The sequence below is a fragment of the Hemicordylus capensis genome, chromosome 4, assembly GCF_027244095.1.
Source record: "Hemicordylus capensis ecotype Gifberg chromosome 4, rHemCap1.1.pri, whole genome shotgun sequence".
In the NCBI taxonomy this organism is placed as follows: domain Eukaryota; kingdom Metazoa; phylum Chordata; class Lepidosauria; order Squamata; family Cordylidae; genus Hemicordylus; species Hemicordylus capensis.
The window spans coordinates 143,508,055-143,531,311 of NC_069660.1; the positions used below are offsets into that span (position 1 = coordinate 143,508,055).

General features: G+C 42.1%; 1 protein-coding gene across 1 annotated transcript in view; it reads right to left on the reverse strand.

The window, feature by feature from the left end:
• CDC73 (cell division cycle 73) overlaps positions 1-23,257 on the reverse strand; it is a 182,574-nt gene that overhangs the window by 99,704 nt on the left and 59,613 nt on the right. The gene's annotated exons all lie outside the window — the stretch shown is intronic.

The following is a 23,257-nucleotide window of genomic DNA, read 5'->3' on the forward strand; positions in this document are numbered from 1 at the left end:
TTCCACTAATTTATTTATTTATTTGTATTTTTATCTTGCCCTATCTTCACAGATCAATCTGAGTCCCTGTATTTTCTTTATACAAAAAAAAAAGCAGCACCATCTTCAAGTATACCCTGCTCAGCCACGATACACAGAACTAGTCCATCTGCAAGTGTGAAGTCAATCGCAAAAGCCACTGCATGAGAGTTTACACACTCAATATGACCACTGGTAAGAATACCAACTATTCCTGTTTAACATCTCCCACTACTGAGGACATTTTTATTGACCTTTTCAGTAGGCTTTTTTCAGTAGACTTTTTGCTATCATTGTTTGGAGCATCTCTGTAACCATGAGGACTAGAAACATATACTTTTTGAATTCTAATCAACTCATAAGCAACAGGTGGCGTATAGGTTATAAACAGCAACACACATGGGTATTAACTATAGAAGCTCAAAATTTTTGTTCAGAGACTTAGATTAACAGAGAACAGTATTTTCAGTTCTACTGACTTCAGTGCCTTTAGCTTTAGTCTTTCTCAAATCCATGCATCACTTGACACTGTTCAAAGTAGTCTTTAGTCACACATGTCTTGGATGAAGTGCTTATTAACTATCTCCTACAATGCAAAGTAACACATTTGTTCACTAAGTCAGGTATGACATAACATTTCTGACACTGATCTCAATGAGCTGAGTATTTTGCTCATGAAGGGTTTGGGCCACTAAATTATTAGCACTTGAGATACACCATTCCGATGAGCATTAGTTCTTTTACATCTGAGCTAGTACGGAAGAAGATTAAGCTAATATGTTATCTCAGTTTCTGGAATGTTTTAGATGTCTACCAGTTTTGACAAATATACCTTATTTGTAACTAAGACTACTCTGAATTTAAGATGACCCACTCTCAAAAAAGTATTGTATATTATATCAACAACATGTTTCTTAAAATTACAAATAGTAACTGTAATCAATATACAATAAAGATACAAATCTGCTCATAAATAAATCCTCCCTACATCCCACATGAATGCCCGTGCTTTCAGAAGCACCAGTACTTCTCATGTTGCATCTCATTATTTTCCTGTATGAACTGGGAGTTCACTAATAACTTTCTCCTTTTTTTAAAAAAACAAGAGCTACTGTAGAAAGTAAGTAATCTTACTTTGAAAAGGCCCACCATCATCCTGACTGTACAAGACTGACTGTTGTGGACAATGGGCACCCTGCTTTGAATTTCACATCCGGATTCCCTGGTAATGCCTGAGAAGCACACAGGCTGCCCTCATGGGCCACCAAGGGGCTATCAAGATGGCCCTAGCCTGATTCACTCTCAGTTTGCTCAGCACCCTCAGAATGAGGGGAAACAGAAGAAACAGATACAATAAAGGGCCCATCCAAGACAGGACAAAGGCATTGCTCAAAGAGCCCTCGCCTTTCCTCTCCCCTGGAGCAATAGAGGGCACACCAACCATTGTCCTGGGAAGCAAAGAGATCCAGAGCTGGAACACCCCACTTTGCAAATATGTCCCTGAGAACACTGTGGTCCAAGGTCCATTCGTGGGAGACTGTCATCATCCAGCTCAACATGTCTGCCTGAACATTCAGGGAACCCTGAATGTAAACTGCATGAGGCGACACCACATGTGCCACACACCAGTGCCAAAGGTCCAGCGACATGAACAGAAGACTCCTAGAAGATGTGCCGACTTGTCGATTGACGTAGGCTTTCACCGTCATATAGTCCATTTGGATCATCACCAAGCAACCTGCAATCAATGGCAAAAACCCTTAGAGTGCATTGAATATGGCCAACAACTCCAAATAGTTGATGTGCCGGGTCCTCTCCCTGGGGGGACCAATGTCCACTCAGGCGAAACCCTTCCAAGTGCGCTCCCCAACCAAGCTCTGACACATCAGTTGTAATCACCCATAGTGACCGGGGAGTCTGGAAAGGGGCACCAATGTTCAGATGGTGAATCTCTGCCCACCATGTCACAGTCGCCTGCACCCATCGAGGGGGCGTGCACTCCAAACAGGCTGGATCCTGAAAGGGGTCAAATACATTCAACCACCTTTGAATGATGCACATTCGAAGGTGCGCATGAGGAAGCATGTACGTAGTGGCCACCATATGCCCCAACAAGCGCTGTACCGAGTGCATAGTCTGAGGGCCTCCGGCTAGAAAAACGGTGGCCAGCCTCCTGAAAATATGTATGTGGGTGTCTGGGAGTTAGACCTCCCAGGCCACATCGAAAATCAGCCCTATGAATTGTATCCTGCGGGTCGGTTCCAGCTGAGATTTTTCTAAATTGATCTGGAAACCCAGAACCTGCAGGATATCCATGACCATCCCGAAGGCGTCCAGGACCACCTGTCTGGTGCTCGCCAGGATGAGCCAATCGTCCAAATATGGCAGGATCTGCAAGCCTCTTTCCTGCAGGAAAACCACCACGAGGGACAGGCATTTTGTAAAAACCCTGGGTGCCGTCGTGAGACCAAACGGCAAGGCTTTGAATTGATAGGGAATCCCCCCCCCCCATCTGGAAGCGCAGGAAGCGGTGATGCTGAGGGCTTATCGAGACATGATAATACGCGTCCTTCAAGTGTAGGGAGACCATCCACATGTCCTTTCTAGGATGGCCAGTACTGACAGCATCCGGAAACACCTGTACACCAGGTGCCTGTTCAGGGCCCTGAAGTCCAATATGGGATGCCGACCTCTGTCCTGTTTCAGCATGATAAAGTACCAGGAATAGAAACCTGGACTCTCCGGATTGGTGACTCATTCTATTGCATCTTTTGGCAGGAGAGCGGAGACCTCCTGGTCCAATTCAGAAGTTTACAGAGTAGTCACGACCCAGGACACAGGTGGCGTCCCACAGAACCCGAGGGCGCAGCCCAAACGTATGACCGTGAAGACCCACTGGTCCTTATTCACCTTGTCCCATTTGGCTGAAAATGGAGCCAGGAGAGTCCGAAAGCTCCCCAAGTCATTGTTTCTTCGGAAAAGTGTTCAGTCGCTGCTTCTAAAAGGCCGGCTTGCTAGGCTGGAGGCCTGACTTGTATCGGGACTGGTACTTGTTGCCATGAAAGGAATGTTTGGATGCAGACTGCTGTTGAGAAGAGGCCTTCTGTTCTTGATAAGGGGACCACTTGGAAAGCTTCTGCGGCTTGGGTGTAGGACATGGACCTCGCTGTGCTCATCAACTTCTGAACTTTTTGAAACATGTCATCTCTCTATTTTATGAAGAGCCTAGAACCTTCAAAGGAAAGGTCCTTGACTCTAGCGTGGGACTCGTAGGTCAGTCGAGAGGAACGCAGCCAGGCATGCTGCCTGAGAGCCACAAACGTAGCCATCACTTTGGCCGCGCACTCCACCAAGTGTCTGGCCGAGTAGAATTCTTGTTTTGCCACTTGTATTGCTTCTTGGAGGAACGCCTTAGCTGTATCACGCTTGTCCTGTGGCAGTAGATCCAAAAAGGGGGCCACTTTCTCCCACAAAAAGTGGTTATGACGGGCATTGTAGGCCTGATAGTTGGCCACCCTTAAGTGTAGAGCTGAGGCTGATTAAAGCCTCCTCCTGAAGGAGTCCAATTTTCTGCCCTCCTTGTCACCCAGTGCCGACTGGCTGTGACCTCTGGTCTTTTGCAGAGATGCTTTTATGAAGAAAGAACTAGGGGTGGGGTGATTTTTTAATAAGGCTGTATCATCCTGCAATTGCACCCTATAAAAATTCTCCAAGCGTCTATTAGGCTGAGACAGTGGTGCTGGCTTTTTCCAATGACCCCACATGACCCCCAACAATGCCAAAGTGGTTGGTACCTTGGCCTCCGCACCGATAAGGCTAAACAAAGGGTCCAACTCCCTTTTCTGTTGTGTACCGAGGCTCACGCCCCAAGGCCGAAGCCATGCATGCTACATAAGCGGAGTACTGTTTAAGATCCTCCGATGGAGAAACAGGCTTAGAATCAGACCATATGTCCAGGGGAGATGAGCCCCGAGAAAAACCCTCCAATTCAGGAGAGCTAGGATCGCTCTCATAGTCTGACTTGGGAAGAGCCAAAGAATCCTGGGCCAAGGTTGCTAAAACCGTAGGGGATTCTGGCTTGCTGCCCTTATCGTTTGGAACCGAGGCAGGAAGCTCCGCTGGCAGCACCTGGGCAGGCAGCGAGGCTTGTTGCAGCACAGGAGACGTAGAGGGTGAGTCGTGCCACTCGGATTGTTCTCGAGGGGAGCGTTGTGGGGAGCGAGAGTGCAGCCTCCCTTTGGAGTGTGAGGGGGGATTACACCAGTCCCGAACACTTCCAGGTCTCCCATACACAAGACCATCCGGCTATTGAGGGCCATATTTGGGCCTAGCATAGTCCAAAAGATAGTCCACTTGGTATCGTTCATAAGAACCTGAGTCCCAATGCCAAGCCCTATAAGAGGGCGCAACCTCATCCAAGGGAGAACGGTGCTCCAATACATGGTACCAATCAGTGTACATAGGCTCACAATGGTCCCAAGCCCGATCCTATCTGTAATCTGAGGAGCGTTCTTCCGAGTCCCAACAGGAGCTTCGATCCCTAGGAGTAATATGCTCCTGGTGCCGTTGAGAGGGTGAACGACACTGAGGCAGCCACAATCGGGCTTGTCCAGCGAATAGGTTTCCTCCCCAGATGAAGTGTATCTAGGCTCATCCGTCGCCACCGACAGTTTACTTGGGCAGGCACAATCGGGTGCCGTGTCCAACGACTTCCCGGTCAGTGGCAGGTCCAACATCGGCTTCTTGGCCAATGGGCCCTCCACAGTCGTCTTCTTCTTCGGGATAGGAGGGAGGTGTTGACTAACCGGCAAATCATGAGGCAACTTCGGCTTCGTACTATGAGCAGAGGACATCAAGGCATGTCCTCATAATGCACCGAAGTGCTCAAAACCGTCGAGGGAATGATGATGGGAGGCACCAAAACCAGTATTGAGACCAGGTTTTCAACTTCCAGAGGAGCAGATTCCAAACGCTCTCACTGTGCCAAAGAAGCCATCTTAACGGACCACTTCAACGATAAGGCTTCCAAAGAACAGAGAGCCAAGTTCCATAGGGCTGCACGCAGGTGAGAAGCCCTATTCTTGTGAGCCTGCTTTGTAAACCTCTGGCAATGAAGACAGGTCTCGACAATGTGGGATTCCCCCAGGCACAAGACACACTCGGTATGAGTATCAGGGGAAGGGATCTTAGATCTGCAACGAACACATTTCTTGAAGTTCGTCATGCCCGGCATAAACTGTTGGCCGGCCGCCCACCCCACTCCGTCCCAGCCAGGATCAGAGCCCAAAGAAAGGGAAAAGCCTGTAAAAAACAAAACACCAACAATAAAAAACATAACTACGCAAAGAATAAGAAATAAAGGAAGAAATAAGAAAAAAAGCAGGAAGAAAATAACAAGGGGATAGATACTACTCCTGCTCGTTGCCGAGCTGCAGATTCCACAACGTTGACTGAAGCGCAGACAACAAAAGACTGAGGAGATGAGGAGTGGCACAGCCACATATAGTGGTGGGGGGCAGGGTTCCTGCCCAAAGCAGGAGAATTCAGCTTGTTCGGTTCCAACGAGGTCTCTGCACAGGGGCATAGCCCACTGGTGTCAAAGAAGCACAGTTCTTCTCCCTCCAAGGCAGCTAACAGAGCCTGAGAAGAATGCATGCTGAGGCAGAAGAGGAGGTTTTCAGGAATATGTGCACAGTCTCCAGGACTCAAAGGTGTGGCAAGCAAGAGCTCTTGCTCTGAGGGACCACTGCCTCTCAGAGCAACTTGTGGGGTGCTCCTGTTCTCTTTATCACAGCCAGCTGCCGCAGCAGGGATTCCTAGTATGCACATTTAAGATGACCCCCCACATTCTAAACAAAGGACTTGGAAAAAACCTCATCCTGGATTCGGGTAAATACAGTAAGCAGTTTCAGCACAGCAAAATTTAACTAACAAGACCAGAGGCGTATCTAGGGAAAATAGCACCTTGGGCAAGCACTGAAATTGCACCCCCTGTCCAAACATCTGACACCCATCTTTCAGATAACTTTACCATAATATCAGCTGAAAAATACAAGTCAAGCTTGTTAATCTTTTAATCTTTAAAAAACTATTTAGCAGTGGACGCAGCCAGACCAAAAAATGCTGGAAAACTACCAATTTCAGTATGCTGGGGCTCATGAAATACCCAAATACTCTGTGCAGGTGTACTAGGAAAACTAAACAGAAGTGCCTGTCTAATTCTCTGCTATGCATTGTAGCATCACTATTACATGTTTTAAAAATAAATGGAGAATTTGACTTTTCCCAGATACTCTGAAAATAATTAAAGTAAACTGTGTCGCTGCTTGGAATATATTCTAGTATTTCAGAAAGACAGTTAAAATGAGAGAAAGAGAGCAAGAAACTCCCAGTGGGCCTTAATACTAAGGATTTCACACTGATTCAAAAACAAACTCACCATTAATAGCCATATTATTAAGACATCACATTTAACTCACTTATCACAAGAAGCAAAGTAAGAGCAAATGAATACAATCCTAGCTCATAAGCTTCAGCTCAGTATTCACAAGCCCTGATTCTCTGTACTTAGTGCCCAACTAAATATGTGTACAGTGACATATTATATATTTTTAAAAATAAATTACCTGCAGCCCCTTCAGGGGGGCTTCCTAAAGGGCATGTGTAGGTGGTCTGCAAAGGCCCCACCTCCCCCTGCTGGCCTCGAGGGCCTCACAGAGCCCATCTGAGCATGCATGGTGGCCATTTTGTTTTCAGCAGCCATTTTTATTTTATTTTTTTAATTTTTAAGAATGGCACCCCCCCTTCAAGTGGTGCCCAGGGCACGTGCCCTGCTTGCCCCACCCTAGACACGCCCCGGAACAAGACTTTGCTACAAATGCTATTTACATTGCTGGAAGGACCAAGAGTAGAATTTGGTGCTGAGTGCAGATTTCAGCATCCTCAGATTATCAGTTCTCTCCCACACATGCAGACAAGAAATTTCTGGATCCTATGACTAAAATTCATTGTGACTAAAATTACAAAAATCCAATGTAATTTCAAAAAAGTCAAACTGTGGTTTCTGAACTGGGACCTCACAGTTCTTCTTAAGGATGTCAAAACAGGCAAGCCATAGTTTCAAATATTACAGCCTCTTTGCACAATTTAAAGAAGCTTCCTGAAATGTTCACTGCCTCCAAAAAACCATTTGTGTACACAGTGGTTAAAGTGCTGGACTAGGACCGGGGAGACCCGAGTTCAAATCCCCCATTCAGCCATGAAACTAGCTGGGTGACTCTGGGCCAGTCACTTCTCTCTCAGCCTAACCTACTTCACAGGGTTGTTGTGAAAGAGAAACTCAGGTATGTAGTACACCGCTCTGGGCTCCTTGGAGGAAGAGCGAGATATAAATGTAAAAGTAATAAAAAATAAAGTAATAATACAGGTAGCCCTTGTTATTCACGGGGGTTCTGTTCTCACCTATAGGCATGGAGATGGAAACCAGGAATAAAGAAACCTTGAGTCAATGGGAATTGCAGGGTTAGGTTCCTAACAAAACACAAAAGGGCCAAAAAAGCAAGGGCGGAGAAATAAGAGAAGAAAAGGACAGTACCTTATTCTCTAGGTCCCCCACAAACCCCGAAAATGGTCCAATATTCACCAATGTTTAAAATACTACTACTACTAATAATAATAATAATAATAATAATAATAGCCACAAAATGGCTCTCTTCTGGAAAACTGAGTCCAGAAATTACATTGCAAGTCATTTCCAGGTCATTTCTGGCCAGTCAAAACCATGGATAGGCAAATTTTGCCTGTTTTTCTACCGACGGATAATGAAACCCATTCGCAGGTACGCAAAACTGCAGATAGGTAGTCTGTAGATAATGAGGGCCACCTGCATTGTTTAATTTGGTATACTGTAGACAAAATCAGTCAGTTGTATGAACAAATATACAATATTAAAATCATCACAAAACACAAACATGCCTTAAAATAATGATTAGAAGTTACCACAGATAAAACTGTAACTGCAGTCACATTAGCAAGCATTAAAAGTAAATGCAAAAATCAATTTTAATGCACAAGGGCAGGAACTGATCATCAGTTAAAATCTGGAATAGCATTGCACCTAACAGGAAGAAGGTTAAAAGTGATTCTCTAGCATTATTCATTCAATTAACTTCAATAGCTGGGATACAATTTGCCGAAATACCTGACAGACAACCCTAATAATTGTTGTTCAGAAGCCTTCTGAGATAATTCACTATGTGTGGAAAATTTTATAATTCAGACTACTCATCTTCCTTTCCAGCTTTACCCTGAAGCAGTCATAGTGCACGGCTGCCTTTAAAAGGATTAGGCCTGTATTAAAGAGATGAAAACTCACTTCAACTGCAGTGGATGCTCTTCCTTTAAACCTGAGTGCATCAGTAAATACTCATAAGTCTCTTTGCATGCACAATGGGGTTAATTAGTTAGCTGTGGAATTGCATGCTCCCTCCTTGCAGCTCCTTTCCTCACAACAAACATTTCTACTTCCCATCTAGTCACAGTTGAAGTATACATCAATATCAGTATTAACTTCGAACTGGGGTTTAAAGCTGGCTAGTAAGTCCAGGTTTAGAGGAGATGCAAGCAATTTACCATACTGTACATGTGAGTAAGTTTGTCCAGTTCTTCAAAGTGCTGAAGTATAGCAAATGAAGGTGACCACAAATGGCTTTGGGGTATTACATGGTTGCTTTTACCCCCCCCCCCCCACACACACACACCAGTTGACTAGTTCTGTTTCTATAGAATGAAACAGTTCTATCAACCCTGGCAGCATTTAATTGCTGTTACTTTTATACTGTTGTGAGCCACACCGAGCACTATTGTACTGGAGGAGTGGATATAAATCTTTTAATCATCAGGTTTTTTGTTATGTTTTCAAGAGGGCTAGAGATTTCCCCTCTCTATTGAATTATGTTATTATCATCTTTCTTAAAAGTTTTCTGGCTTTTAAAATAAAGATAATTGCTTTAAGTCTACAAATCTATTTACAATGTGTTATTTTTAAAAAGTACCCATCCACATTTTGTCTGTGTACACACACACACACACACACACACACTTGACAGAGAATTAAAAATCAAATTGGTCATCTGTACAGGGCCGGCCCATCCACTAAATGAACTAGGCAGTTACCTAGGGCACCAAGTGGGGAGAGGTGCCAATGACCTGGGTCACATGCCAACTAGCAAGCCGAAAGCACCCCTGCTTCTTTCTCCCTCATGGGCATTTCCAATCATCCAAGTGGGTGGGCAACCAAGTGGGCGCTCCCCATCGTAATATTAAAATCAAAACTCAATATTTTGAAAATTATTTTGCAATATAAACGTTGCAAAAGTTGGTCTATATTTAGTCTGCTAACTGAGCAAAGAGGCACCCTTTTAAGGTGGTGATTCTCTTTATTTAGCTGAGGGAGCGCAATTGGCCCTATCAATCCCCCAGCACAGCACCCCTCTGGTGGCTGTTGCTGGTGTCTATCTTATGTTTCTTTTTTAGATTGTGAGCCCCTTGGGGACAGGGAGCCATTTTATTTATGTCTATGTAAACCACTTTGGGAACTTTGTTGAAAAGCAGTATATAAATAAATATCCATCATCTTCATCATATTAAAATCAAGATTATAAATACACACCCCACACAGCCCTCTCAAAAACAGAATTGTAACTTCAGAGACATAACTACAGTACCCCATTAAAAAAAAACCAACCTCCTCAAATAGGTCACCAGCCACAAATACAACCACCCAGATGCAAAGGAAACATAGGGCAAGCTCCTTTACCACAAATTAGACAGTGTTCAAAGAACAACGCAAATGTGGTATGAATACAGATAACATGATAAAAATACTGCAATAACTGGCCATCTGTATTCACTCCTGGTTAGTTTAAACACTAACAATTAACAATAGCAATGTGGTCTCTATTAAACCACATCTAAGATATATATTGATGAACCTACTTCAGGAAAAAAGGGATCACAGGAAGCAAGATGCAACATGCTCTCAATCTCTTAATTGCAGTTCAGAGATTGGCCTCAACAAGCATGTATCAGCTCTATCTGTTGGTTTTAAGGAAACTTCCAGATGTTTTACCCAAAGCTTCAAGAATGCATGTGAACTGAAAAAGGTAGAGGGAAATGTTAACTAGATACAAGTGTGAAGAACCTGCAACAAGGGTTTCTATCAAACTTAGTTCTACCACCTAATGTGCCAAGTCCAATGAAATATGTATTTTCTGATTGCATGTGATTTTGCATACACATAGATAATACGGCACTGATGAAATTTAGATAGGGAGTCACTGCCATGTTTGCCCAGAAATCCAAAATGACCACCCATTTCAATATGGCTGCCTACACAACTACCATTCTGGGGTGGGTTTTTTTAAAGCCATGCAACCATCAGCATTAAAGGTATGTTGCTTGAGCTCTTAATTTTTTTTAATTAAATTGCTTTTCAAACTAGTCCCTAAACTTACATATATCAGTCTGTTCCTAAGCTATGGTTCCCCGAACGTGAAATCACATTTCTGTTTGTGTAAATGCACAACATATATCTCATTTTTTCACAATGAAAAAATAATCACTGACTTTTTTAAATTTTGCCTTACATCTTCACAATTAACTTAGCTGTGTGATTGAGAATGTTCAGTGTACTGGCAACAACCATATGCCCTCAGCAAAGAGGGATGCTACTGTCCTTTGACCTTGCCATACACAAAAGCTAGTGCACAGACACAGGGGCAGGGGAGAGGATGTAGATAACCTTCACTGAGCAGAACTGTCCATTTCATATAAGCGTCTGATGATTTCTTCTGTTTACCATGTTGCAGTAAAGTGTTATGAAGAAAGGATGCTCTGTCAGCTTGTAAGGGGAAGTGCCACATTAATTAGGGTTGTGTTCTATAATCAGGCTTTTTGCTATTACTACTATTCTTGGGGCTACTGTGCATCAATACATTGTCTGAATTGCCCCAGTGATATAATCCCTACAGCAACTGTGTATAATATATGTAAACCTTTACTGGATTTGAAATGCTTTTGATACACAGATTTCCTCTCCACTGCATTCAGTTGAAAGCATTATTAAAAAGTTGCTAACCAACTTCAAGTTTTCTTGCAGTGTGGTGTTTTTTTGTACTGCATTTTGCACATTACAGATGTGCCATTCACTTAATTAATGTGAGAACTGATCAGTTTGTACAATTTTGGGAGAGCACCCTTGGCCTCTGAACAATAAGCAGTACTCATACTAAGCTCTTTTAAGAGTGCAGAATGGCACATCTAAAATATGAAAAGAGCTTAAAATGTACATTGTGCATTATGCAGACAGAAGTGTCACTCCAGGTTCTGAACTGGAAACTTCAGAACAGATTGACATGTGGATGTTGCAGGATTCATAAAGAAGACGACTGCATTACAATTTTCTTTTTAATTTTTACTGCAGACAGTTGTATGGCGGGGGGCACAGAATGGAAGTTATGCAGGGAACCATATTTAAATTGGTGGACATTCTGGATTTCATGGCGAACATGGCAGTGGTTCAGATACTACATTTCATGAGTACCACCTTATCTATGTGTATGCAAAAGCATATGCAAGCTTCCAAATGTGCATCTGTAAGTCCCATTTTACAGGGGTCGTGACTGTGGAATGCACTCCCTGCAGACATCTGTAATTTGAATTCTTTATTGGAATTTAGGAGAGCCCTAAAGACCTACCTGTTCGGCCTGGCCTTCCAGTGCTCTTAAATTGTTTTAAGGGGTCTTTGATGTTTGTGAACCGCTCTGAGCTATTTTGTAAGGGCGGTCTAAAAATCGAACAAATAATAATAATTGCGTAGACTTTATATAGAACTACAAGTATGTCCTCCTCTGGCATTAGAATTCTTCTCCAACTATTCCAACTGACATTTGTACAAGTAGGCTGCTACAAAAGCTATAAAACTTGCAGTATTGCAGGCCATGAATTTTTACAGGATTTAAAATTTGTGTTATCTGCAGCTGAATTATCTATTTTGCCTCTAGCTAAAAGTCATAATTCTATCATCAGTAGGATTCACACTGAAGACTTTTCACTGTTTAGATTTTATTTTAAATGCCCTGTGTTTGTTGCTTTATCATGCTTTATCACCAGACAAAAATACCATACACTAAGCAGCTGTCAGAGCTGCATACTCTAGGAAAAAAACCCAAAGAGGAAGAAGACTAAAAGATGCATGCAAAGAAACTGTTCAAAAGTGGATACGGTTTTGCCATCTTTACAATGAAACAGAAAATTTTCTGCTTTCCAATTCTGAATTGTAGATTAACTATGGTTTGATAAACTAGGTAGTCAAGGAGGGAAACAACACACAGGGGAGAAAGGACCATTTTAATATTAAGACAACAAATATTTATATACTGCTTTTCAACGGAAGTTCCTAAAGGTTTATTTACATACATGGCTCCCTGTCCCCAAAGGGCTCACAATCTGAAAAATAAACCTAACATAGCCTTTGGACCCACTGGAGGAATGCTGTGCTGGGGATGGATATTTCCACAACCAAGGCAACATTCTACCATAAGACCATTTATATATGGTCACTATAGATAGATAGATAGATAGATAGATAGATAGATAGATAGATAGATATAGTATCTGTACTTAAACAATGGAATCAATTTCTGTACATCCCTTTCTGCACTTAATGCAATTTGATGCAAATTCAGCCTAGTGCAGATGAATCCCCCCCCCCCGTAAACTACACTCACTGTTCAAAGTTCTGCACTCATTAATTTTTCTCTGCAAATTTTAATTACATCAGAAGCAAAGCAAAGATACAGGTAACAAAATAATTTTGTGGTGCTGCCTGCTACCATCAAAGTAAATCATTAACAGAAAGAAAAGCAGGTAAGTGCTGAAGCACATAAAGCTACTCATTTACATTATTCAACATTTAACATTACAACATTAACTACTGGTATACTGCAGTTCAGTTCAAACAGCTTGGGTGATGGGTGTCAGAAAGTGGTAATGCTTCCTGAAACCGATGATAGGATCTGGCAATTTCTGAACTACCACCAGGGAAAGCAACGCCATCCCACCTGCGTCATGCTTCTGAAGAAAAACTTCCACATCTGACTTAAGACACAGAAACAACCTGACCAATGTATTATAACACAAGCCAAAAGAGGGTGGAATGAGATGTCTAGATTAACACACTTGGCTTAATAGAGTAAACTTAAGCCAGATTCCATTACCATGTATTTTGGAGAAAGTTTTTTGGTTTTTTAAAAAAATGAATTAAAATACTGTGGCCAGTTAAGCCATGTAAGCTATTTTTGCTTACAATTATTAGCATTTTTCTTTGCACTAGTTACTCTTTTAAAATAACTTCAGGCACTTTTTATGGTAACAGAATCACTATTAATTATATAATGTGTACATAAGTGCTCATTTTTCTTTAAAAACTTGCTCATCAGAGAACAAGTACGTAAGGTAACCATCAGTTGTCCATTAATGCTGCATTTGTGTTAGATATTTAAGACTTCCTGACAATATGGCCAAGGCACAGGTTAAAACATTCCTGTACAAACGTGATGGCAACTTTGGTTAGTTTATACCATGATTAATTTTTCATCTCGATGTTTTCTGTTTTCATGGAACTGCCTATAAGGTAGGGAGACGAGGTAGACTCTTCACCACTGGAGGCCTTTTGGAATATGTTAGGCAAACATATTTAGGAAGATTTGAGTCCCACAGAAGCAAGAAGATGGGCTGCAGGACTTTTAAAAACTCATATTCTGCCATAAATCCAAGGGCATCTAATTCTGTAGCACACCGTTTTTTTAAGCTTTAGTTGAATTCCTGCTTCCAGCAGGATGTTGGGCTTGATATATGCAGTCCCTTCCAACTCTAATACCATGACATTCTTATTTTTTCAAAATAAATAACTTGGTCACAAGATAAAGATTTGCTTCTTGTTTGCCATGCTCTCTGTGCTATAAAGTTATTACTCAAGAAGACTAAGACCTGTAGCACATCTTCTATTGTTTCTAATGAATTAAAACTAACAAGGGGAACATTTATAATGTTTTAGCTTCTGGTAGAATTCCTGCTTCCAACAGGATGTTGGGCTTGATATATGCAGTTCCTTCCAACTCTAATACCACGACAATCTTATTTTTCAAAATAAATAACTTCATCACAAGTGCTGTTTAATATTTAATATGTTGCCAAACCCATATTAGCTCATGCTGCCAGAAGTACACAGTATGTTCCACAAAGGAAAATTGAGTATTGTGGAGCAAGGGTGTTGCTTTGCAGGGGAAAGTAAGACAGGCATATTCTCTGCTTCTGAAGCAATTATTCACCATACTACCTGAATGAACCATCTGCTCACAAAATGGCTCCAGATAGTGGTGACAAGGAAAAGAAACTAAATGAAAAGTATGTGTTACCTCATATACCACTAACTGAAAATAATGCATGTGTAAATCTAAGCATCAGCAACACTGAACTAGAGTGATTCATTCAGTCTGCCATTAATTCATTTGTGGCTTCTGAAACCATCTGGTTATTTGGACATACAATTGCCAACACTGACCATGGTCTTCAAGTTCTTAACCTGTTTCTTCTAGCCCCACTGGCTTTTATTTCTACTCCCTCCTCCTACTATCAAGACAAAACCACGGCCATACCCCATAACCAGTTTTAATCTGGCACCTCTGTTTTCCATCTCTGCTAACTTGGCAAAGAGGCACCTTTTAACATGGTGATTCTCTTTATTTAGCAGGGGCAGAGTAACTGGCCAAATCCACCCCCAGCACAGTACCTCCAGTGACTGTTGCTGGTGTCTATCTTATGTTTCTTTTTAGTTTGTAAGCCCTTTGGGAACAGGGATCCATCTTATTTATCTATTATTTCTCTGTATAAACCGCCCTGAGCCATTTTTGGAAGGGCAGTATAGAAATCAAATTAATAATAATAATAATAATAATAATAATAAATATGCACAAAACACATTTTTCATTCCATTCTGAGCTCGTAATGAAATGCAAAATGCACAGGACATTCCATTGGAACAACTATTGTTCCGACAGAACGATCCCAGCCCATACGAACATCCTGATGGCCATCTGGGATTAAAAAATGGCACTCTCGACTTGCCGGAACCTTCTGCTTCAGAACAGGTCGCAATGTCCCAGAGCTTGAAACAGGCCCTCTTTTAAAGAGTGTTCTGTTTTGAACTCTGAACTGCCCATTTTGAGGTGGAACATTCTGACCACACAATGTTCTGCATATCTCTAATCTCTACATTGTCCTTGCCATGCCAGTATAGGTTAATGTCAGCTTGTGGTGCTGTGGAAGGATATGCTGCAATGACCTCCCATTCATCTGTTCAAATATGCCCTGGTGTTCCCCTTTGGTAAAAATAGAGCTACACTATTCAAAAAGAAACAAAGGTAAATTCTTTTATATGGTAAAGATGTTCCAGATATTTATATTTTAAGGCATATAACAATCTTTTCTCTAAGTCTACATGTAGCTCTTCCATATAGTTCAAGAAAAACAGTTTACAACTTAGTATTTAGTAACAGATTGAAAGAATCAAACAGCCCTTGTTAAACAAATCATCTCAGTCAAGCATAAAAAGAAAAGCAAATTTCACAATCAAGTGACCAGAAATGAATATGGAGAACAAAAGTGATCATCAACACTGTCTATCCACACAAGTGCAATTATTTCGGAAATACTAATTCATGAAGTCAAGTTGAGGGACACATCCAAAAGATAACCCGCCTTGGGGTTATCTTTTTTAATGAAAGGCGGTATATAAATGCAAAAATAAATAAAAAATAAAAAAAATTTTAAAAAGCAGAGGTGCTCTAACACCCAGACCTTGGGAACCCAGTCCGGTCCTCCAAGGTCCGGGAGGACCTCCAAATGGCCAGGGCCGAAGGCCTCCAGAGGCTACCCCACATCAGCCCTGCCCAACCTTTCTGTGTTTTTTTTTTTAATTACCATGGCCGAGGGGTGGGGTGGGGAGCAGAGCAGTTCTTCTCTCCCCCTCCCCGGCGGGGGTGGGAGCTATGCTGGGCCAGTCCATTCAGGCCAGCATCTTCTTCCAACCGTGATGCGCAGGCATGCCTTGCAGTTGAAAGAAGATGCTGGCCCAAACGGATGGGCCCAACGTCACTTCCACCTCCGCTGGGGGAGGGGAGGAGAGGGGAGAAGCACTGCCACTACCCCACAGCCACGGTAATGATAAAAGACAACAACAATGGAAGTTTGGCAATGGGCCCCACAAAGGAGGCGGGGGAGGCTCATGGCTGGGCAGTCTGGGCACCCAAATTACCTAGGTGCACCCCTGTCCAAAAGAACCAACTAATGCATGATTTTGCTCAACTCTGGTAAAATATTGCATGTTGACTTTAGTGTCAACTGCAGCCTCCAGCTGCAGCTTCAAAATATATCACATGTTTGCCGATTCTGGCTGTCTGTTCTTGGCACACTAACAAGGATAAAGTAGGCTACACATTTCTGATGGACCCAGTTTACATAAACAATAAGGATCCCTTTTGGTCCTATAGTTACACTTACAAGTTGTCCAGTAGTTAAGTTCAAGTTCCAGTGTGACAGTAGCAACTACACACAAACTAAAATAGTGACTGGTTCTAATGGCTGAAGAAGCGATGAAGTCATGATCCTAACAGAACCAATAATATACACTTAATGATGTTGGGCAAGAGCCTGTTAAAACCTAAATGGAATTTCCAGCTCAGTCTTGTGCTACTCTGTGCCTTCAGCACAACTAAAACTACCTACTCTCAAGAATTGTTGTGTCAGCAAATAAGATTTTCCCCTCATATTTTTTGTGACAGAAACAAAAGACTACAAAATACACCCTTCCTCAACCCATACCCATTTGTGACCTTCCAGCCACTTGTGTGTTGGCAAGCAGTGAGACTAATCCCAGTTTAAAGTATTTCCTTCTCTACAATGGTCACATGACTTAGCATCTCTGAGTTCATCCTGCTATAACCAGCAGGCTCAAGTCACACACCAGTTTGGTGAATTTGGACATAAACCCTTTCAGAAAATAATAGGATTGTTCAAGAGCATAGTTTATGTAGAAAACTGCAGTGGGTTTTTCCCTTTCAGCTCTACAATGTATTCTTCTTTCACAGAAATGAGGTAAAAGGAAGGATTTGCTTTAAATGTGATTTTAAAAAAATGAGTTCACAGTCACTCCATATTGTACTATATTTAAAAAGAGCTTTTATCAATTTCATTAGAGCTCAGTCTATTTGTTTTTACGGTAATGGGATTACTATGTGCATATATAATCCATGTGTTGCATATATCTGCAATTTGCTTTTTCATTTAGCTGTACTTCCTGGGTGCCTCTATGCATACAAATTAAGCAATGAGCCAGCCAGGTTTTGAGCCATGCAGATAAACAAGGATCAGAGCCACCAAATTTCCCATCTCAAATGGACTTTTCTAATTATTTCCTTCCTCTGGTTTTGTACAGAACTGACCGTTGAACAAAATTTGCAGAGTACTATTCTGTGTAAGAAATGAACCTCTGGAAAGGTAAAGGTTTCTTTTTCTGTCTATTTTTTCACACATTCTCCACATCCTTAACCTAAGAGCTGTTCTCATTCATCTTCTTAGCCGTCAGATTCTCCCTAACTGCCCACACTGGTATTCCTATCACTGGGACCAGTGCGAGAGATTTTGCCAGCAAATCTTTCACTTCCCTTAGAGAAGTTGAGATGTTTTCAAATATTCTATTGTTAAGAATTTCATTCCTACAGAAGTTGAAATCTTGAGGGAAACCCTCATGACATCACAGTACCCTCACCAATCACTGTTAAGCTTTACTGATTGCAAGATAATCCTTTATTCTATCTATCTATCGATCTATCGATCGATCGATCAATTTGATTTGATTTCTGCCCATCCAAAAATGGCTCAGGGTGGTTTACACAGAGAAATAATAAATGAATAAGATGAATCCCTTTCCCTAAAGGGCTCACAATCTAAAAAGAAACATAAAATAGACACCAGCAACAGTCACTGGAGTTACTGTGCTGGGGGTGGATAGGGCCAGTTACTCTGCCCCTGCTAAATAAAGAGAATCACCATGTTAAAAGGTGCCTCTTTGCCAAGTTAGCAGGGCAAATTAGCTGTGTTATTAAAGTGACACAGGATTGCCCCATTAGTTAAGTAGCAAGTACACACACACAAACACACACACAGTTCCACCATTACAAGCCTCAAAATTCTATTGCTTATAAATACAACTGTTGAGCTAAACTGGACACGCATGATCTACTTAATGAGGTCAACAAACATGCCCAATTTTAAGGAGATCTGATAAAATCTCATTAACGCTACACTATGTGTTGGGGCACATGTACACCAACCTTAGACTCAGAGGTACCAACCCAGAAGTATGTGGAATTCAGGCCTGTGTCTGGTTCCATTTTATTAAGACAGGAATTAATGCCTGGACTCAGGGTGAATTGACACCCAGATCTGCCTGGGTAATGCTTGGTAAATGATTTGTAAAGGCAGGGGTAATCTAGCATTGTTTATCAGTATTTGTGGAACTCACAAGAGACTCAATGGGTCAGGCTTAAATTACCAGTCTCACACTGCTGAAATTATCCTTTTTCCGCACTGACAGGATGCTTCTGCCTCAGTCGAATGTATTGATTAACTCGTCTCACACATGTACCCCTTTTTATGTTACTTTAAATATTCTCTTGTTATAATTACACACTAGATAGAGGTACACAAGAAATAATGTAATTGCTGTCTCACACAAATAGAACTAGTTTTCTCACTAACTCCTGACTTTTAACACCTTTTGGGACCGGGCTAGCAAATCTGGGACAAGAGAAGATGGCCCATTTGCAACTCAGAGATGCAGATTTGCTTTGGGCAATGTCCCCTCCTCAAGATAGCAGCTACAGAAGATGAGATTAATATAGTAACATAGGAATATAGGAAGCTGCCATATACTGAGTCAGACCATTGGTCTATCTAGCTCAATATTGTCTTCACAGACTGGCACAGGCTTCTCCAAGGCTGCAGGCAGGAATCTCTCTCAGCCCTATCTTGGAGAAGCCAGAGAGGGAACTTGAAACCTTATGCTCTTCCCAGAGCGGCTTCATCCCCTGAGGGGAATGTCTTGCAGTGCTCACACATCAAGTCTCCCATTCATATGCAACCAGGGCAGACTCTGCTTAGCTATGGGGACAAGTCATGCATGCTACCACAAGACCAGCTCTCCTCTCTGGACAGGCTGAATAATTAAAAGATGATATCCAGGAGGTAACAGCAAGTTGTCACCTTTTTGGGGACCCAGGAAAAGATGAGGAGATTTCAAATAGACTCTATGAGAGATCAAAGGAAAATACAACTATAAAGAATGAAGCTTACTGGACAGAGAACTAGCAGTCTTGTGCCTACAAGCAATCTTGTGCCTACAAGCAAGATCTGCTCACGAGCGATCCCAGAATTTCCTGCTAAGCCGCGGGGCAACAAGCAGAAACTCTGTCCATGGACAGGAACTGTCTGTGACTTCCACTGTGCAGTGAGAAGTCAAGACTTCCCCAACCATGGTGCTCTGACTCTCAGCCGTGCTCTGAGCAAACTGCATGCTTGATCCAAGAGCTCCTGTCTCCAGCCAAAAGCTTCTCTCTTTCAGCTGAAAGATCCACTGTTCTCAAGCCTCTGATCCTGGTAATATGCTGCCTCTGCAAGCCTTGGATCCCTTCATCCTTTCCCCTTCTTCTCCCTTCCCCTCATCCCTCTACTAATTCCTGATCTCCCCAAACCATGCCAGCCCTCAGCCTTCCTTACCTCCCCCCCTTTTCCATCTATATCTGAATTGTATTAGGCTCTAGGAAGATTTAATACACACACATATGTTAGTCAGGAACACTGGGTGAATATTGGTGCTGGCTAGGGTTGAAATACTGTTAGTAATATTGATAGAGTGTTCTGCTTTCTGCTCAGCTAGATTGATGTTGTTATTCTTTTATACTCAATAAAGCCCATTGAATCATTTAGGATTGGTTTTATCTCCTTTCTTCCTTGCGCCCAGATCCTACATGGTCACTATATAAAAGAACTTGGTCACTTGGTGACACTATGAGACAGGCCTAATTTTGTATGCTAGCTAATGAGCATATTTAGTATATAAATCAGGCCTGGACCACAACATATGCTTCTGTAAGTTAAAAAGTGCTGAAAACTGCCATGACCTTTTTGCCCAAATTTTATCCAGGCATATCACACATTTCCTTCACATGCTTATGAAAATGACTGATGTACTCTGTTCAGGCTTGTCTAGGAAGGCAATCCTATGCTGGTTTGATGAAGTTTGGTGCAGCGGTTCAAAGGTTATTCAGGTTTTCCTGCCCCATTCAAGCCTATGCTAGCAAGTGGTGGAAAAGATATACAGAGTATGGCTGGTTTGACAATGTCATGCTAAGAATGAATCCCTCATACTTCTCCAGACTCAGCCTTCTCTCAGTTGACATTGTCCTTGCTGCCCATCCCCCAATGTCAGAATGCCGAAAGAAAAACTACACTTGACTTTTGCAATAAGTAGATCCTAGTGACTTCAATGGAGTAGGCCACCTAATTACTTCAAAAAGTAAAGTGTGCCGTTGAGTCAGTATCAACTCCTGGTGACCACAGAGCCATGTGGTTTTCTTCGGTAGAATACAGAAGGGGTTTACTATTGCCTCCTCCCACGCAATATGAGATGATGCCTTTCAGCATCTTCCTATATCGCTGCTGCCTGATATAGGTATTTACCAGCGGGGATACGAACCGGCAACCTTTTGCTTGGTAGTCAAGCCATTTCCCCACTACTTCTACCCATTACCTATATACAGAACACAACTTATCCCACTGTTTCCAGCTCACTAATTTCTCTCTCCTATCTCTTAGACCTTGTGAGAGTGTGTTTTTACAGTGAATAAACTCCATAGGTCAGTGATCTTCACCATTTTTCAAGTGGGGACTACTTTGGCCAACACCCCCACCCCCGCCAAAAAACCCAAACAAAAAAACCAGCCTCCAACATGAAAAAAATTTCCCACCTCCACACAATGCTGTGCTTTTCCTAGCACTGTGGTATTAGGGCTATAAGGACAACAGAGCCTTGTCAGGCCTCAGCACCATCTTGAAAGGTGCACACAGAATTCTGGGAAGCACAGTTCTTCTATGGCCAAACTGCTGGGAAAGAAGACCCTTTCCATGTACACCTTCCAAGATACCGTTGTACATTCTGTAGTATATTCTAATTCTATTTATTTATTTGTACATTTATATCTTGCTCTTCCTTTAAGGAGCCCAGAGCAGTGCACATGATTATGTTTATCCGCACAAAAATTCTGTGAGGTAAGTTAGGCTGAGAGTGAAGTGACTGGCCCAGAATCACCCAGTGAGTTTCATGGTTGAACGGTGATTTAAACTCTGGTCTTTCCAGTCCAGTTCCAACACTTCAGCCACTGTACCACACTGGTTCTACTACAGCCTTGTAGGACTCCATGAAAATGCAGAATATTCTACAACTGATTTAGAAATATCTATCTAAATATAAAGAAGCTTGGGACTCACTCACATGGAAGTCCCACACCAAACTACAAAAGACAGAGGCAAGCAATTTTCACAGGCAGGTTCCAGACTTTACCCAAACTACCAGAAAAATCGAAAACTGTGGAAATGATTAATTTGCCAGAAAATGCCAAAGGGGGGCGGGGGAGAAAAGCCCTCCCACTGGTAATGCATGGTGAGGCATTTCTTGGCATACCTTCCAACAAAATATTTGGCAGTTTTCTAGGGTACTTTTCAAGAACAAAAGTCCAGACTTTCACTAAATTATGGAACAATGTGCAAGTTTTTTTCCTGTTCTGTTTTACTAAATTTCAATCCATATATGATTTTCATGAAAATTATTTAATAAGTAGGGGGGAAAACCAGCTTAAATGCTGGTGATAGAAAAACATTTTTCTGAAAACAAATTCTTCTGCACAACGAGTGAAGGGAGAGTGCATGGTTATTTTGAGGTGCAGGAAGCATATTTGCAAACTGCAAGCCAGCTTTACTAGTATAAAATACAATATAGGAAGACAGGGGTTCCGTTCCTGCAGATTAACACAGATAACAAAGCAGATAATGAGGTACTGAATCTATGGGATTGTGGAGGTTCGATTCCCAAACTTTGAAAAAAGTTGTTCTAGTAAGAACTAATCTGCTTAGTTTCGTTTCACTATCCCTACAACTGGGCTAAATTTGGTCCATATTGGTTAGAAAGTTCACACGTTAGCCCACTTGCATCTCAAATGTTCATGTGTCCATCATCTTGAATCAGGGTGGAGAACATCATTACAAACGACACCCTTGAGCCATCCCTATGTGTCTCTACATCTGTTTGGTTCAAATCGGTTAGGCAGTTCACAAATTAGCTCACTTCCACCACAAACGTTTACAGGTCCACCATCCTGACTTGTGGATGATGTCATCACAAACTAGGCCGTTGAGGTGTCCCTATTTGTCTCTACAACTGTACCCGATTTGGTTCCTATTGCTCCAGCCATAGAGAAGTTGATAGGGTGTCAGTGTCTTGGTCACTCACACAAAATCAATGCTGGGTTATCTCATAAGCCTTCTGGAAAGTATGCTAAACACCCCCCAAACAGGAAATAGGCCAAATAAAGTGCCCTACCATGCTACGTGGGCTTTCAGGAGTTCAAGGATGCCCAACGCAAGTCCAATTGTCCCCAAAATTTGGCAGAAAGGAGGGGGTTTGTTTTTGTTTTTAGAAATAAGCCATAAAATGCCTCTCCCACAAAATGGCATCCGGAAATGACCTCCGAGATAATTTCCGGCCACCCCAGACACGCAGATATGCAGAATTAATCCCTTTTGGGCCAGTTTCCAACTGCGTACATGGAAGTCCATTACCCAACCATGGATATGCAAAACTGCAAATGGTGACTCCACGGATAGTGAGGTAAGCCTGTATATTTCATTATATTATAGAGTGTTCATTAGAATCAGCACTAAAAGCTGTTCATGTGCTGGCTCAATGTCTAACGGCTGTCAGGACCTGGATGGGCCAAAATGAGCTCAGACTTAATCCCTCTAAGATGGAGTTGCTCTTGTTCAGTTTGCGATCTGGTCAATTGCT